This window comes from Triticum aestivum, chromosome 1D (genome assembly GCF_018294505.1).
Source record: "Triticum aestivum cultivar Chinese Spring chromosome 1D, IWGSC CS RefSeq v2.1, whole genome shotgun sequence".
NCBI classification, from domain to species: domain Eukaryota; kingdom Viridiplantae; phylum Streptophyta; class Magnoliopsida; order Poales; family Poaceae; genus Triticum; species Triticum aestivum.
Genome location: NC_057796.1, coordinates 207,633,894 through 207,653,239, shown reverse-complemented (window position 1 = coordinate 207,653,239; position 19,346 = coordinate 207,633,894).

Genomic DNA, 19,346 nt, shown 5'->3' with positions numbered 1-19,346 from the left:
ACTCATGAGTTCCAGCTTGCTGAAAAGAGAGATCTTTATGGTTCGAGCTATGGCATTCACGTGCACTGAAGGCCAAGGCAGTTTCTGAGTCTGAAGATGAAGACTCTGACAGCAACCTTGGTGATCCTGAAGAACTGAGCCATGATCTAGCACTGCTCGTGAAGAAATTCCAGAAGTTCTCAACACGTGGCCGCTTTGGAAGACCCTCAAGGAGCAATGATTCCTCACCCAGTGACTACAAGAAGAGGCTTTGTCACAAATGCAAGAAACCCGGACACTACATTCAAGATTGTCCTTAGTGGCTAAAGGAATCAAAGAAGAAGAAATACAAGGATTATAGTTCTGATGATGCGAAGAAAAAGAAGAAATCCTCAAAATCTTCATCATCAAAATCCTCAAAGTCTTCATCTCACAAGAAGAGCAGCTCCAAGAAGGCTCGGGCATTCATTGGCAAGGAAATGGACTCTGAGGCTGAATCTGAAGAAAATGAGGAAGAGGAGGCATCTGAGGATTCCGAATCTGGTGTGGCGAGCCTAGCCCTCGTTACTGCATTCGTCAGCAAGTCTATCTTCAACACTGAAGAAAATGACCTCACCAACAAGGCTGATGAAGGCAATGATGACTACGCTCCCACCTATTGCTTCATGGCAAAGGGTGCCAAGGTACTCAAATATACCTCCTCTGAATCAAGTGAAAATGAATCTGATGAAAACCTTAAGCCCAGCTATTCTAAACTTGTTAAGATTGCTGTGAAACAACAAAGGGCCCTTGAAAAGGTTCAAAACATGCTAGACAAGAGTGATGATATGTTGGGTGAAGAAATGGATCGCACTAAAACCCTGACTGAAAATCATCAGAGACTTCAGACTAGGTTTGACAACCTTCAAGGTCATCATAACACTCTCTTATCTGATCATGAGAAGCTTTCTTATGAATTTCATCAAAGAAAGCAAGATCTTGAGAAGCTAAGAGTGAGTTATGAAGATCTTCAGAAGGAGCGCGATTCATTACTTGCTCAACAAATCAGCACTGCTCAGGAAGAATTTGTTCCTCCATGTTTGAAATGCATTGAACGTGAATCTACTAATTCTTCACCTGAATGTTCAAATGCTTCTAATGCTACAAATTCTTCAACTGTCTCTGCTATCACAAATTCCTCATCTGAGGACATTGCTAGTATCACTGACGATGCAGGGCTGAAGGAATTGTACATGACAAGCATGTAAAAAAGCCTCAAAGGGCATCAGACTCTTTGTGATGTGCTTAAAAAGCAGATCCTCAACAGGAACCCTAGGAAAGAGGGTATTGCCTTTGAGAGGAAACTCAATGCTGATGGTACATATTGGAAGCCTGAGCAGTACCCCAAAACCTCATGGGTTGCTGCAAAGGGACCTCCAGTTGATCCATCTAATTTATCTGGCTTTACATGTGAATCTTCTCATTCTTCTGATGAGTCATTTGACTTCAACTATCAATTGTTCAAAAACCAGAATGGTGAAGTATTTGCTAGATATGTTGGCACTAACTGCAGGAACGGTTCTCCCATGAAGAAAATCTGGGTTCCCAAAAGGTGTCTTGAAAGTCTTCAGGTGAATGTCCTCATGACACCACCTGTGAAGAATAGGAACCCCAGATCAAATTCTTCATATGGACCAAATTCTTCATATGGATCCAAGTCCTCATACGGACCAAATTCCTCACATGGATCAAATTCCTCAAAAGGATCAAAGTCCTCATATGAACATCATTGTGCTAACAACTCTGTTTCGCAGGGAAGAGCCAAGGGCTATGAATATGAGTATTATTCTTCTAATCATTATGTTCATAAGTCCTCGAAGAATTTCTCTGCTTATTCATATGCTTACCCTAACTCCTCTTGTGTGAACCGAAATGGATTGGCTTCTATGCCACCTTTCTCTTATGGAGCTCGCAGAGTGATGAACTCTTTGCCACCCCTTCAGATGTGGGTGGTGAAGAAAAAGAACTAATCTTTTATGCAGGGTCAGGTCTCCAGATGTACTTAAACGTCTGAAGAATTGCTGGAGACCTGAAAAGTGCCTGAAAGGACGCAGGCTAATCATGAAGAAATGAACTTTCATTTCTCACGTCCTCATACTGCTTTAACTATTGCATTGCTTGATGAAATTGGTCTGATGAATTGTGATGTCATATTCTTCATTGATGAAGTATATGAAGTTCGTAAGCTGCACTAATTCATCTGCAGGATGATCAACCCAAAGCCACTGAGTGGGTCCTCGATAGTGGATGTACAAATCATATGACTGGTGACAAGAATCTATTAATGAATGCTCCCTTATCACCATCGCATCTGAAGTATATCATCTTCGCTGACAAAGGCAAAAGTCAGGTATTGGGTCTAGGTAAGGTCGCGATCACAAAGGATCGACACATGGACAAAGTCATGCTTGTCGAGTCCTTAGGATACAACCTCATGTCTGTCTCAATGCTTTGTGATCTTGATATGGTTGTTGTCTTTGGCAAGTATAGTTGTGTTGTGGTTATGGAAGCTGACAATTCCAAAGTCTTCGAAGGCTTTAGGAGAGGAGACTTGTATATTGTTGATTTCTCTACAGGACCGCAACCAGCCGTGTGACTACTTCCAAAAGCTTCAGAAGGCTGGCTATGGCATCGACGACTTGGTCATGCAGGCATGAGGAATTTCACACGCTTGTGAAGAAGAAGCATGTCATTGGCATTGAGAATGTCAAATTCCTCAAGGATCACTCGTGTGGAGCTTGTGAAGCTGGAAAGATGACCAAGGCTAAGCATCCAGCGAAGACTATCATGACCACTACTCGCCCATTTGAATTGCTTCATATGGATCTCTTCGGTCCTAACCATTACTCGGCAATCACAAATGATGCATCTCTCTATGGCTTTGTTATTGTTGATGATTACTCTCGTTACACATGGGTACATATTGTCACTTACAAACATGAAGTGCAGGAAGTCTTCAAACGATTTTACTCGAGGGCTTCAACCAACTTTGGTGTGAAGATCAAGCACATCAGAAGTGACAACGGAACTGAGTTCAGGAATTCTGGTCTTGATGACTATCTTGATGAACTTGGTATTACTCATGAGTTATCTGCTCCTTACACTCCTCAGCAAAATGGCGTCATGGAGCGCAAGAACAGAACTCTTGTTGAGATGGCTCGCACTATGCTTGATGAGTACAAGACGCCTCGTCACTTCTGGATTGAGGCAGTTTATACTGCGTGCCACATCATCAACAGGGTATATCTTCACAAATTCTTCAAGAAGACTGCCTATGAACTCCTCACTGACAAGAAACCCAATGTGAGTTATTTCAAAGTCTTCGGTGCTAAATGTTGGATTAGAGATCCTCATCACAATGCTAAATTTGCACCGAAAGCACATGAAGGTTTTATGCTTGGTTACGGAAAGGACTCACACACCTACAAAGTCTTCAACAACGTTCTTCACAAGGTTGTTGAAACTGTAGATGTGCGGTTCGATGAAACTAATGGTTCACAAAGAGAGCACCTACCTTCTGTGATAGATGAACCAGCACCTGAGGAATTTATCAAGTTCAAGGCTACTGAGGATGTCATTCCTACCGAAGAATCTGCTGAAGAATTCATTCCAGAACGTGAAGAACGTCGAGCTAATGCACCTGAAGAAAATGGTGCTGAAGAAAATGCTGATCAAATTCCTGGACGACAACCAACTCATCCTCGCGTTGCAAAAGAAGTGCAAGTTGAAAAGATCATCGATGACATTGAAGCACCAGGTCCTCTCACACGCTCAAAAGCTTCACATTTATCTAACTTTTGTGGGCACTATGCTTTTGTCTCTATCACAGAGCCCACTAAGGTAGATGAAGCATTTCTGGAGCCTGAGTGGATTCAGGCCATGCAAGAAGAATTACATCAGTTCGAGCTCAACAACGTTTGGGAACTGGTCAATCGTCCAGATCCTCGCAAACACAATATCATTGGCACAAAGTGGATCTACCGCAACAAGCAAGATGAAAATGGCCTTGTGGTGAGGAATAAGGCACGGCTAGTAGCTCAAGGCTACACACAGGTTGAAGGAACTGATTTCGATGAAACTTTTGCACCTGTTGCTAGACTTGAAGCTATTCGCATATTACTCGCTTATGCTAACCATCATGATATCACTTTATATCAAATGGATGTGAAAAGTGCATTCCTCAATGGTAAGCTTGAGGAAGAAGTATATGTTGCTCAACCCCCAGGTTTTGAAGATCCTAAGCATCCTGACAAAGTCTTCAGACTAAATAAGGCCCTCTATGGCCTCAAGCAGGCCCCTCGGGCGTGGTATGATACTTTGAAGGAATTCCTCATGAAGAAAGGCTTCAAACCCGGTTCACTCGACCCTACACTTTTCACTAAATCATATGATGATGAATTGTTTGTGTGCCAAATATATGTTGATGATATCATCTTTGGCTGTACTGACCAACGTTATAGTGATGAATTTGCCTATATGATGAGTGAAGAATATCAAATGTCTATGATGGGAGAGTTGAAATTCTTCTTAGGTCTTCAAATTCGTCAACAGCGCAATGGCATATTCATATCTCAGGAGAAATACCTCAAGGATGTACTGAGGAAATTCGGCATGCAAGATTGCAAAGGCGTCAAAATTCCGATGCCCACAAATGGCCATCTGTGCACTGATGAAATGGTATTGACTTCGATCAAAAGGTATACCGCTCCATGATTGGTTCTTTATTGTATTTATGTGCATCTAGGCCAGATATTATGCTTAGTGTTTGCATGTGTGCCCGATTTCAAGCTACACCGAAGGAATCACACCATAAGGCTGTGAAACATATTCTTCGATATCTAGCTCACACACCAACACTTGGATTATGGTACCCCAAGGGCTCGGCTTTTGATCTCATTGGATATTCTGACTCTGACTATGCTGGTGATCGTGTGGACCGCAAGTCAACATCTGGTACATGTCATTTCCTCGGACGATCTTTGGTCTGTTGGTCCTCGAAGAAACAGAACTGCGTATCACTGTCTACTGCTGAAGCTGAGTACATTGCTGCTGGCTCTTGCTGTGCTCAATTGTTGTGGATGAAGCAAACTCTCAAGGACTACGGCGTCAACGTGAAGAATGTGCCTCTCTTCTGTGACAATGAGAGTGCCATCAAGATTGCTCACAACCCAGTTCAGCACTCGAAGACAAAGCACATTCAGATTCGTCATCATTTTCTTCGCGATCATGTGTTGAAGGGCGACATTTCTATTGAGCATGTGAAGACTGAAGAACAGCTAGCCGATATCTTCACTAAGCCCTTGGATGAGAAGAGATTTAGCAAGTTGCGGTGTGAGCTAAATATCCTAGAATCTCCGAATGTTCTTTGAAAAGGACACTCATCCTAACACTTATGCAAAATTGATGACTTAGATGTGCAACACATGAAGAAACGTTTTTCTTCAATCAATGAAGAATAACACTCTAAGTGTGAAGAAACTAACGAAGAATTTGATTCTCAGAACCCTACAACAATTGTACGCGGTGTCTGAAATCATCATTCTTATACGGTGGGTCACGCCACCACCAAAAGTTGAAAATCTTCAATTTGAGTTTTTCCTCAGTTTTTGAAATTCCTGAGTTGTTCAAAATCTTCAACTTTGCAAAATCTTCACCGTCTCAGTCGTTTTTCTTCATTGGCTATATATATATATGAGTTTATGTCCTCTACAACATTCACTTATTGCTATTTCTTCAAGTTGCTATTTCTGCTAAGTGAATGTGACCGGACCCTTCCCCCTCTATGCTATACTCAACCCAATCTATTCATAAATTCTTCATGTGCGTTCTATTTGAAACTCGTTCAAAATCTTCACTGTGTCCTTGTCAGCTGAAGAATTTGCGAACGGAACTTTTAACATATCTTATCCAAATTTTCGGCTTTGCCGCTCAAACCGTTCCGCATCCCATGACATACTTATCTATTCACCCACGATCTAACACGATCTCCACTTTTCAGTACATGGGTGACACATGTCAAGCGAATAAGAAGGGTCAGGGGCACGTTCGTCCAATTTCTTCGGGCGAACCGTTTTTTCGCCGTGGCTATAAATACCCCCTCTCCCCTTCCTCACTTCCTTTACTTCGCTCGACCTCTCTCCAGCTCAAGCTTCTCAAACCCTAGCGCCGCCGCTACTTCATCATCGCTAGTAAGGAAGAGCTTCACTGCCTCGACCTCGTCACCGTCGTACTCGCGTCGGCCGCGGAAAACTTCACTCCGCCGCCGCCGTAGCCGTCTTCCTCTGCCGAGTTAGGGCGTGGAAGATCTGCACAGACGAACTTCACTTCTCCACCTCACAGTTCGTCGTGTTCTTTGTTCAGGGTAATTAAAAGTTACTTTTACTACCCTCTTTGATTCAAATGATTTCTGCAAAATCTTCAAATGGTGTTTATTCTTCAAATTATTCACACACTAAACACCTCACATGTCATCTGTTCTTGATTCGTTTCTCTGAGCAATAATTTTTCTTCAAGATTCCTCAATTGTGCAGATTTCTGATCTGTACAACTCTGGAACCTAAGACTAAGAACGCTTAGTGAAATTCTTCAAGACTCATCTGGTCAAATTCCTCAAACTTGTTCTTTTTGAAAAACCTTCTGAGAACGCATATGACCTCTCCAAATTCCTCGCAACTATACTCTGTTCACAGGTACTCATGTCCACTGCTGAATCACTAGGTTCTCATCAACTTAACTCATTTGCAGCGTTCCTCGAAGAAAAGTTGCATACTTCTTCAGAGAATTCCATTGTTCAAATTCCTCATCTGAAGAAAATGGCTGATGGAAAGAAGCCACAGAAAGGAGGAAAGAGGCCTGAGGTCAACACTGCTTTTGAAATCCCTGAGGACATCTATGCTGGGTACTGCACACCCCCTGAGGAAGATAAAAATCAGCGCAAGGTGCGCATTCAGAAGATAGAGAGGAGATGGGCAAGAGAGTGGAGGGAGTACAAATATGTGACTCCAAAGTACATAAAGAAATTCGCTGTTACTCCTCCATGCTCAAGACCACCATTGGCACCTGGCCAAGAAGCAGATCCCACTAGCATCAAACGCCGTGAAGAGTTTCCTGAAGAATGGGCCAAGCGACAGGCCAAGTTGGCCAAACAGGCAAAAGATGCAGTGAAGAAATTCAACGAAGATTCCACTACTGCTGCTGCTGAGGCCTCTGTAAGGCCGAAGAAATCCATGGCAAAGAAGCCTGCGCACAAGCCAAGTGCCTCTTCTTTAATGCCCTCACGGCCAATTTCCTCAGCTAAGCCCTCACGGCCAATTCCTCACACCGCTCCTGCTCCTCCAAAGTCCTCAGCTGCTCCGACAAAATCCTCAGCACCTGTGCATCTTGCCACGTGCCAAAGGACTACAGGCATCTCTATTGCCTCAGGAGCTTCAGCTAGTTCCTCAGCTGCACCAAATTCTTCAACAGGACCCTCTCTGCTGAAGACTAAGTGCCGTCTGAAGAAGACGAAGCTGATGATGAAGAACTTGCTGAAATCATCAGAGACAGGCAAGTCAGGGCCGCTAGAGCCAAGGTCACAAATGTGCCTCTGCTTTTGGATCCAAAGTTGATCCTCGATTACATTCATCTCTGGCACAAGGACCCAAACACTCCTATGCCTGACTTCAAGCTGACTCCTGGTCAAAGTCATATGCTGACTGCCTTCATCCAAGAAGAGAAATGGAAATTTGAGAAGGCCAGGCAGCTCAAGAAAGCACAGTACAGGAAGGAGAAATTCCTAAAGAACAACATTGTCTCTATGACAACTGATGAACTTGTGAAGATCTAGTCTGAAATCAAAGTCCTCAATGATGATTTCAATGCTCACTATGCTGATTGGAAAGGAGCCAAGGTCAGGTTTGTCAAACTGACTAAGATGTTCACCTCAAATGTTGCAGCCCCATCGCAACAAGAAATTCCTCAGGCTGAAGCATCTGCTCAGCCAACAGAAGAACATGCCAGCACCGCTGATGACAATCAGGCTGCTGAAGAAAATGTGAGTTCCAGGGCTGATGACTGCATTCCAGCCACTGATGAAACTGCCAGGGCACCCACTTGTGGCGCACCTGAAGAAAATGAAGAGGTCAGGGCAACTGCATCAGTTGTGCCTGAAGAAAATCAACCACATTCCTCTGCTCCTCCTGCGCCTACACCAACTCCAATCCTTCCATCTGCATCAGATGTGAAGAAGACCAAGGCTGCAGAGCGTGCATCAGTGAAGAAAAGGAAAGCATCAGCTCCTTCAGATTCTTCAGCACCGTAGAAGATGAAGAAATTGACAAGCTCATTTGCTAATCCAATTGATGCTATTCCAGTTTCCTCCATGCCATCAAAGGAAATCATCCCTTTTGATGAAGAATATGTGATCCCTAGCGGATCTGATGAAGAAAATCCTTCTGCTGCTTCGTCAGAGCAGATGGATGAAGCAATTGAAGTGGATAAAATCCCTTCAACCCCCACAGTTTCCTCGCCTATGCCTCAGTTTACTGCTGAAGAGGCTGGCGTTGAAGAAATTGAAGAAGAAGATGTGTACATTGGCTGTACCACACCAGTGATGAATGATGACTTTTGGGAAAGTCAGCACCCCAATTCTCCACTCTTCACTCCACTGCAGCAAATTCCTCAGTCCCTAGCCACTACAGTTCAAATGGGATCTGATGAAGCTCATGAAGACATTCCAGCCGCTAGTGCTGAAGAAAAAGAAAATGAAGATTTGAAGAACCAGGCTGCCACTGAAGAGGAACCAGAAATTCCTCAGCCTGAAGAACCTGAGATTGCGATTCCTGAGGTCATCATGCAACTGACTGACACTCCTCTGCCCAAGCCAAAGGATCCATTCTCAAGGAAGCAAAAATTCAAGGCTGATGATTTCTTCGGCGAGCACATATTCTTCACTGATTACAACCCTTATGACTCTGCTCGCATAAGGAAGAGGCATTTCTAGACTGCCAGCCAGGCAAATTTCTATTCCTCAGTGCTGTTCAACAAAGACAAAGTCTTCGATCATGAGCACATTCCTCACGTGGATATGGAATCTCCGCCATGCTTCGGGCCAGTCCTTAGTGTTCTCTATGACGCTAGACTGTTAAATTTCTGCACTGACATATGTGATTGGAATGAAGAGCTAATTCTTCAATTTTATGCAACTCTGCAAATCACCGGCTACTCTGAAGACGTGAATTCATGGGTGCTGGACTGGATGTCTGAAAACACTCACTACAAAGCACCAGCTACTGAATTGCTTCGTGCTTTGCCTCTCAGTCCGCCCCTTGAAGGTGCTTGTTGCGTCTACAATGAACCTGAGCTTACCGATCACTATATGCAAGTGCTGATGAAGCCTTTGAAGCCAGGTCAGGCCCCAAGAACAAAATTCCTTGTGAAGGAATTGCTGTATGTGCCTCGGACTGTCTATCGCATTCTGACGAAGACATTGAGTCCTATCAAGGGCCACGACTCGAATGAAGAAGAAGTCGTTGGCATCATGAAGAATCTGCTTTTCAATATCATTCATGGCGTTCCTGTCAACTTCCATGATTTCTTCATGAGGACTCTGGCAAATGTCGCAATGTCCCCATTTGAGTTGAAGCCTTATGCACCGTGGATTATGAGATTCATCAGAACAAGGTCTTCACTCAACTACAAAGCTGATACACTGAACCATTGCAGCTACTTGCCCCCGATTGAAGTCCTCAAACGGACATTTTCCTCAGCTGATGAAAAGGGGAAGTCTACGGCTGTAATTGATGAAGGCATTCGTCCATTGGATGGTCAATTTTGCAAGGCTGCATCCTACTCCACCAATGATGACTCTGCCACCCATGACTCTGCCGCCAACGCACCCAAGCAAAATCCTCAAGGCACAGCACCCAGGGTGATCACTGACCGTGAGCTTCTCCTCAGTCTTCACCAGAAGGTTGATCGCAATCATAAATGGGTCAAACGTCAGTTTGGTTCAATTCTTCACAACATGACTGCTACCCATAATGCAGTGAAGAAAAACCACTACTACCTTCATGAAACCCTCAACCGTACCTGGGCTGTTCTGTCACACATATATGGTGAAGAAGATCTGAAGAAAATGGGTCTCAAGGAAGATCTTGACTGGGCTGCACCTCCTCCGAAGGAGTACAAGAAGGTCAAAGTCTCTTCCTTGGTGGCCAGCTCCTAATCTTCATCACGTGACACTGATGAACATGAGGACTTGGACGACACTGCGGCAGGCCCTACTACAACAAACGACCCCGACAACGCTGACGCTCCTTCATCAACTTGATATTCTTCAGGGGCGTTAGTCCTCATTTTCGAACCTTTTCATCATTCGATGACAAAGGGGGATTTGAGTTAGTCTTCAAGCGGGTCTATTATATGGGTGTTTTTTCCTAAGTTACAACTCTCGTTCTTCTGATGACTTTGTTGGATCGAGTTGTAAACTTAAACTCTATGGTGGCCTGATACTTTTGATGTTTCTTCTGCATGCTTATTCCTCGTTAATGTCATTGCACGCATGTTGAATTACATCAGTCACCATATTTCATCATGCATTTCAAATTCTTCATATATTATGTCAAATGCGTGTATGAATGACAAGATATAGGGGGAGATCTCCATGATTCAACTCTTCAAGTGTGCATTGCTTCAAAAGCAAATTCCTCATTATGCACATCTTCAGGGGGAGTTCTTCTATATCTTGCAATCAAATTCCTCAATATCAATATTTACACTTCATATGTTTATCCCCGTTGAAAACTTAACATATATTGTCATCAATCACCAAAAAGGGGGAGATTGTAAGTGCATCTAGTGCCCCTTAGTGATTTTGGTGTATTGAAGACTTATAGGTTAAGGGACTAATATGTTTATGAGTCTACACAGGTCTATAAGTCTATGAGGAGTTTGATATTTACAGTGAAAGTCGACCCCTAAAAATGAAGTTTTTCGACTGAAGACTTTGGATTTCTGAAGACTTTCTGAAGACTTTGAAAGTGAAGAAATTGGTGTGACCTTGAAGACTTGGTATTCATTTGAGGAACATGAAGCGTGAAGACTCTTGTTTTCGTAGTTTCATTTTCTCTTTCTTGAGTCATAGGAAACACCATACTGTTAAAGGGGGTCGAGGAAATACTAAGGAAAAATTTCCATGTGATGCTCAACTCAAAATCCTACACCTACCAATCCCTTCGAGTGAAGCAATTGGAAATCTCATACAGTTCAGACATATTCTTCGGTGACAGAGACGAAGTTCTTCTGGTCTCTGAGGAATTTGTTCTGACTGAGGAGTTAGGAATTCGCCAGTGCGGATTGCCTACACAGTGAGGAACATGATAGCCCTGAGGAATTTGATACTCAAATTTCCGACCGTTGCTGTGCTATGCGCCAGCTGTCCCAAAATATCTACCCACCTAACGGTCATATCATTTAAGGGCATTTATGTCTTATCATGCCGGGCTGCTCCCTAGGCTATAAATAGCCGCCCCCTACAACCACTAGCTGGTTGGCTGCTCCGAGAGAAACTGACACTTGTCATTTGAGAGCATCCCATCCTCTGAGGACTTTGAGCGAAAATCATCAAGTGAGGAAAACCCAAACCCAAACACCCACAAACCTAAAGTGATTGAGCATCACTGAAGAGATTGATCCTGTGTGGATCCGACGCTTGTTACCTTTGAAGACTGTGCTTCTTCCAGATGATTAGGCGTCATGGTCTAGAACATCCAAGAGGAAATTGTGGATCGCCGAGTGACCGAGTTTGTGAAGGTTTGGAAGTCACCTGAAGACTTACCACGAGTGATTGGGCGAGGTCTGTGTGACCTTAGCTCAAGGAGAATACGGTGAGGACTGTGTGTCCGGGACTGTGTGTCCTCAGGTTTAAATACCTAGCCGCTCCAACCAGACGTACAACTAAGACAACAGTTGGAACTGGTCTACCAAATCATTGTCTTCACCAAGCCTACTGCTTCTATTTCCTCAACTCTTTCATTTCCTCATAACTGTGTTGTGCACTTGTTCATATCTGTGTTTGAAGACTTTGACTGAAGACTTTCTCAATTTCCTCAGCCACAAATTCCTCAGTGAAGAATTCATAAAAATCGCCTATTCACCCCCCTCTAGTCGATATAACACACTTTCAAGTATGGACAAGGAAGATACAATTCTGGAGCTCAGCAGAAGCCTCGTCTAACCCCGAACTCAGGAGGACTTGTTCATAACCATGGAGGTCATAACCACAATGGAGGAAGTTCGCATAACCACAATGGTTCCAAGAATGGGACTGGGAACAGAACAAGCAACAATCAGAACCGCTCCAATCCAGCCACACCCGCCAAGAGAGACCTAAGTCACATTACTTGCTTCAAGTGCGGGAAGACTGGAAAACTATGCCACGGAGTGTCCTGAAGCGAAGAATGGAAACGATAATGGGAGCGCTGGGAAGAAGCCCAATCCATTCAACAAAGGACAAGTGAACCACGTTAACGTGGAGGAGGTTGAAGAGCAGCCAGACGCGGTTATCGGTAAGTTTTTGGTTAAGTCTTTTACCGCCCTTGTTCTTTTTGATACTGGTGCATCACATTCATACATATCAAGGGGATTCGTGGATAAGTTTAAACTACCAACCCAAGCCCTCAGGACCCCTCTGTTAGTAAGTTCACCTGGAGCAGAGTATATGGCTAGTCGATGGTGCGACCGGATACTCTTAACCATTGGTAGCCATGTTTTTTCGTCTGACCTGATAATTTGGGAGTCACAAGGATTGGATGTGATGTTAGGCATGGACTGGATGTCAAAGTATGGAGGAAGCATTGACTGTGCAAGTAAGTCGATTTATCTCACCACCCCAGAGGGAAAAAGGATCAAGTATGTATCCAGGCATACGACAAGGAGAACCCAAGTAAATTCCCTCTCAGGAGTTGTTCAAGAAGAAGTGCCTGTTGTAAAGGATTACCCAGATGTATTTCCAGAGGAGCTACCAGGCATGCCGCCAGATCGGGACATCGAGTTTTTTATAGAACTGTTGCCAGGCACCGGGCCTATATCTAAGAGACCATACCGGATGCCCGCAAATGATTTGGAGGAGATTAAGAAGCAGATCAAGGAGTTATTGGAGAAAGGTTACATTCGACGAAGTTCATCACCGTGGGGAGCCCCAGTGCTCTTGGTTGAGAAGAAGGATGAATCATTGAGGATGGTTGTTGATTATCGGGCGTTGAATGAGGTGATGATCAAGAACAAATACCCTTTGCCGATGATCAATGATTTGTTTGACCAGCTGCAATGAGCTAAAGTGTTTTCGAAGATTGATCTACGATCAGGATATCACCAGTTGAAAATTCGAGAGAAGGATATACCAAAGACAGCATTCACCACAAGGTACGTGTTATATGAGTATACAGTCATGTCATTTGGACTCACTAACGCCCCTGCCTATTTCATGAGCATGATGAACAAGGTGTTCATGGAATATTTGGACAAGTTTGTTGTGGTGTTCATTGATGATATAATGGTATACTTGAAGAATGAAGAGGAGCATAAGGAGCATTTGCGTTTAGTTCTCGAGAAACTCAGGGAACATCAGTTGTATGCCAAGTTCAGGAAATGTGAGTTTTGGTTGAAGGAAGTTGGATTCCTTGGACATGTTATATCAGGAGAAGGTATAGCAGTAGACCCCACCAAGGTTCAGTCAGTCACGGAATGGTTGGCACCCACTTCAGTTAGCGAGATCCGCAGTTTTCTTGGACTCGCAGGATACTATCGGAGATTCATTGAGAATTTTTCCAAGATTGCGAAGCCAATGACGGAATTATTGAAGAAGGATACCAAATTTAAATGGACGGAAGAATGTGAGGTGAGTTTTCAGGAGTTAAAGAAACATCTGACTACAGCCCCAGTGCTGATTCTGCCGGATATACGCAAAGATTTCCAGGTGTATTGCGATGCCTCTCGCTTAGGACTTGGAAGTGTACCTATGCAGGACGGAAGAGTTGTTTCGTATGCCTCACGATAACTAAAATCGCACGAATTGAATTATGCCACGCATGATTTGGAGTTAGCAGCTGTAGTGCATGCGCTCAAGACTTGGAGACATTACCTTATTGGAAATCGTTGTGATGTGTACACTGATCATAAGAGTTTGAAGTACATTTTCACACAGAAGGAGCTGAACCTTAGGCAGAGGAGATGGTTGAAGCTCATAAAGGATTACGACATGAAGCTTCACTATCATCCAGGCAAGGCCAATGTCGTAGCAGACGCTTTGAGCCAGAAGAGTTATGCTAACACCCTCGTAAGCACAGGATTGCCAAAGGAGTTAGCATAGGATCTTAGGGAACTTCGATTGGAGATTGTTCCTAGAGGTTTTGTTGCAACAATGGAAGTGCAGTCTACATTGTTAGGAAAGATTCGAGAAGCTCAAAAGGAAGACAATGATATTGCCGAGATAAAAGAGAAAATGAGCAAAGGAAAGGCCAAAGGTTTTCGTGAGGATGAGCATGACACCTTATGGTTTGCGGACCGTGTTTATGTGCCCAATAACACAGAGATCAGGAAGTTAATACTTCAGGAGGCCCATGACTCACCATACTCGATACACCCCGGAAACACCAAGATGTATTTGGATTTGAAGGAATGATTCTGGTGGACTGGTAGGAAGAAGGATATTGCCGAGTATGTAGCCGTATGTGATGTATGTCAGAGAGTGAAGGCGGAAAATCAAAAGCCAGCAGGATTGCTACAGCCTATACCGATACCCGAATGGAAGTGGGATAAGCTTGGCATGGATTTCATCACCGGATTGCCCAGGACCAAATCAGGATATGATTCTATATGGGTAGTAGTTGATTGCTTGACCAAAGTAGCTCACTTTATCCCAGTGAAACCACCTATACAAGTGCGAAGTTGGCCAAGATATACATGACCAGGATCGTATGTCTGCATGGAGTTCCAAGGACCATCATATCAGATAGAGGAACACAGTTTACCTCAAAGTTTTGGCATCAGTTGCACCAGACTTTGGGTACAAGGCTAGAGTTCAGTACAACATTCCACCCGCACATAGATGGACAGACCGAGAGAGTCAACCAGATTCTGGAGGATATGTTGAGAGCTTGTGCACTAGATTATGGATCTAGTTGGGATGACAATTTGCCCTACGCAGAGTTCTCATACAACAATAGCTATCAAGCCAGTTTGAAGATGGCACCATTCGAAGCCCTGTATGGACGAAGATGCAGAACACTGTTGATGTGGGATGAAGTTGGAGACCGACAATTGTTTGGACCAGATTTGATCAAGGAGTCTGAAGAGAAGGTTAAGTTGATTCGAGATAGACTGAAGGTAGCTCAGTCCAGGCAGAAGAGTTATGCAGATTCGAAACGCAAGGAAGTAACCTATGAAATTGGAGACCGAGAATATCTGCGGGTATCACCTCTGCGAGGAGTGAAACGTTTTGGAGTTAAGGGAAAGTTAGCCCCGAGATTTTTAGGACCGTACCGAATTTTGGAACATATGGGAGAGGTTGCCTACAAGTTGGAGTTACCTGAAGGACTGTCAGGAGTTCATGATGTGTTTCATGTTTCACAGTTGAAGAAGTGTCATGCTGAGATGGCTGATATACCACTAAGAGATACAGTGCCTCTAGAAGCAATTCAGTTGGACAGTGATCTGACCTATGAGGAGAAGCCAGTCAGGATTCTTAAATTTGCCAGCCGAGTCACCCGCAGCAAGGTTATCAAGTTTTGCAAAGTTCATTGGAGGCACTATACCGAGGATGAAGCCACCTGGGAACGAGAGGATGATCTTCACAAAGACCACCCACACCTATTTTCTAGCCAACCCGAATCTCGAGGGCGAGATTCATCTTAAGGGGGGTAGGTTTGTAACATCCCAAATTTTCAATTTGGAATGTTATACATAGATCATTCATGCATATCATATTTTTGTTGCATTTCGTTTCGCGATCCTCGAAATTCTAAGCAACTCAAGGATCCTCGGAGAGAGTTGGGGATTTCACTGTTTTCATATTTGAATTTTATCAAATATTGAAACGAGGATTATTTGTTTTATTATTTTTCTCTCCAAAAATATTTCATATTAAAATATATGAGAGGAGATGATATGACTTCTCCAAAATAAATGAAATATTGGAGGAAAAATATTAAAATCAAATATTTATTTTATTCGGATTTTATTGCTATTTTATTGCATAGGAAAAATTGCATGTTTTCAAAATTGCATTTTAGGGCCAATAAAATGTTCATCTTGTTCTAAATATTGTATTTAGACGAAGAAAATTTGTTTTGACATTTTTAGATTTTTATTTATTTTTCTAGAATTTATTTTCGGAGGAATCTGTTTAAAAAAAATCTTCCGCGCCCGACTGGGCCAAGGCCCAGCCGAGCCAGGCCGCCGGCCCGCGCCGTGATACGTCCATTTTGCATCATGCTTTTATATTGATATTTATTGCATTATAGGCTGTTATTACACGTTATGTCACAATACTTATGCCTATTCTCTCTTATTTTACAAGGTTTACATAAGGAGGGAGAATGCCGGCAGCTGGAATTCTGGGCTGGAAAAGGAGCAAATATTAGAGACCTATTCTACACAACTCCAAAAGTCCTGAAACTCCACGAAAGTTATTTTTGGAAATAATATAAAATACTTAGCGGAAGAAATACGTCAGGGGGGGCACCACCTGTCCACGAGGGTGGGGGGCGCGCCCCCTGCCTCGTGGGCCCCCTGTTGGCTCTTCGGTGGCCATCTTCTGCTAAATGAAGTCTTTCGTCCAGGAAAAAATCATAAGCAACCATTCGGGACGAGACTCCGCCGCCATGAGGCGGAACCTTGGCGGAACCAATCTAGGGCTCCGACAGAGCTGTTGTGCCGGGGACACTTCCCTCCGGGAGGGGGAAATAATTGCCATCGTCATCACCAACGCTCCTCTCATCGGGAGAGGGCAATCTCCATCAACATCTTCACCAGCACCATCTCCTCTCAAAACCCTAGTTCATCTCTTGTATCCAATTCTTGTCTCCAAGTCCGGGATTGGTACTAGTAGGTTGCTTGTAGTGTTGATTACTCCTTGTAGTTGATGCTAGTTGGTTTATTTGGTGGAAGATCATATGTTCAGATCCTTTATGCATATTAGTACCCCTCTGATTATGAACATGAATATGCTTTGTGAGTAGTTACGTTTGTTCTTGAGGACATGGGAGAAGTCTCGCTATTAGTAGTCATGTGAATTTGGTATTCGTTCAATATTTTGATGAGATGTATGTTGTCTATCCTCTAGTGGTGTTAACGTCGACTACATAACACTTCACCATTATTTGGGCCTAGAGGAAGGCATTGGGAAGTAATAAGTAGATGATGGGTTGCTAGAGTGACAGAAGCTTAAACCCTAGTTTATGCGTTGCTTCGTAAGGGGCTGATTTGGATCCATATGTTTCATGCTATGGTTAGGTTTACCTTAATACTTTTGTTGTAGTTGCGGATGCTTGCAATAGAGGTTAATCATAAGTGGGATGCTTGTCCAAGTAAGGGCAGCACCCAAGCACCGGTCCACCCACATAACAAATTATCAAAGTACCGAACGCGAATCATATGAACGTGATGAAAACTAGCTTGACGATAATTCCCATGTGTCCTTGGGAGCGCTTTTCTCTATATAAGAGTTTGTCCAGGCTTGTCCTTTGCTACAAAAAGGATTGGTCCACCTTGCTGCACTTTATTTACTTTTGTTACTTGTTGCTTGTTACAAATTATCCTATCACAAAACTATCTGTTACCACTTATTTCAGTACTTGCAGAGAATACCTTGCTGAAAACCGCTTATCATTTCCTTCTGCTCCTCGTTGGGGTCGACACTCTTACTCATCGAAAGGACTACGATAGATCCCCTATACTTTTGGGTCATCACGCCGCGCCACCGCCTCCGCCGTGCCCGAGTCCGGCCAGGACTCGGCAGCCGCAGCCGTCGCCGCCCGGGACTCCTCCCGCACCCTCCCGCAAGCCACCCGCCCCCTCCCCTTTATAAGCCGCCGCACCCGCCTCCAAATCGCCACCACCGCCGCCGCACGTAGCAGCAGCAGCCGCCGCTTGCCGCCGCTAGCGCCGCCGCCGCATTTCCGCGCCGCCGCGCCGCACCGCCCCGTGTTGCCCCCCCTCGCCGCGCCGCCGCGGAAGCCGCCGGAGCCGCCGCCGCCGCCGCCGATCCGATCCGATCCGGAGCCGTTCGATTTTTTTTCGGTTTAGGTAAAAACCGACGGGTTTTTTTAAAACCCTAGTTACGTTTTTCTTCGGTTCGCCGGTTTTCTCGGTTTAGTTTATTTAGCGGACGTTCGTCCGTACGTTCGTTTTAACGAACGGTTTTTGCCCGTTAGTCACAGACAACGAACGTTCGTTCGTTAGCCTGTTCGTCAGTTTTTCTTTTTCTCGGGTTTTTCTCGATTATTCTCGATCGCGATTTCTGATCCAAATTTTGTTTTAGTTTATCTTTTCGCTCGTTTATCGGAATCAGGCAATCCAAGCGCCTAGATCTTCGTCTCGAAGCCCTCTTTCTGTTTAACCAACTTGAACAAGAATTTGGTACTGTAAAATTTGACTTTAGTCCAGATTAGAAAACAAATCTTGTTTCTTTCACAGTTTGAGTTTCGTTGCTTCGTTTGATTTCATTCTTTTTGCAAACCGGAGTTCTTAAGTTGAAATTTCTGGTTAGATCTTCTTATTTGAGTTTTACCCGTGCATCTGTGATTGATTGCTTATGTATGCTATTGTTTGTTTGCGATAGAATTCCCGGAGTGCGAAGCGTGCTACTACGTGTCTCTAGGTTTTGCGGATCGTCAGCAAGGCAAGTAACACATTGATCATACTCCTTTCATACCCTGTTTTTATGCACTAGCTCCAATCCTCAAACATTGCATGATTAGGATGTGATTAACATGTGGGTATTGGGAAGTAGTTGATGAGGTAGAACCTATTGCCCTGTTATTATCAAACCCTTGGGAGTTACTTCTACGTATTGCTTATATTGCTATGCTATGCTCGTAGACGTGGTTTGGGTGATTGAATCCATGACAGATGTGATATTGTTAAATAAAGGTTCAACTTAAGGTGGCAACTTTAATACACATCTGGGTGGATTGCTTGTCGGGCACCTGGAGAATCCAGTGTTGTCCTAGGATATCCCGGAGTACCCGTGTGATAATCCTAAGGTCCGCCACCCAGGCTCAAAGGGAACTGAGATATTTCAAGCTAGAAACTTCCGTGTGCAGCCACAAGCTATTATGGGCTCTAGCATA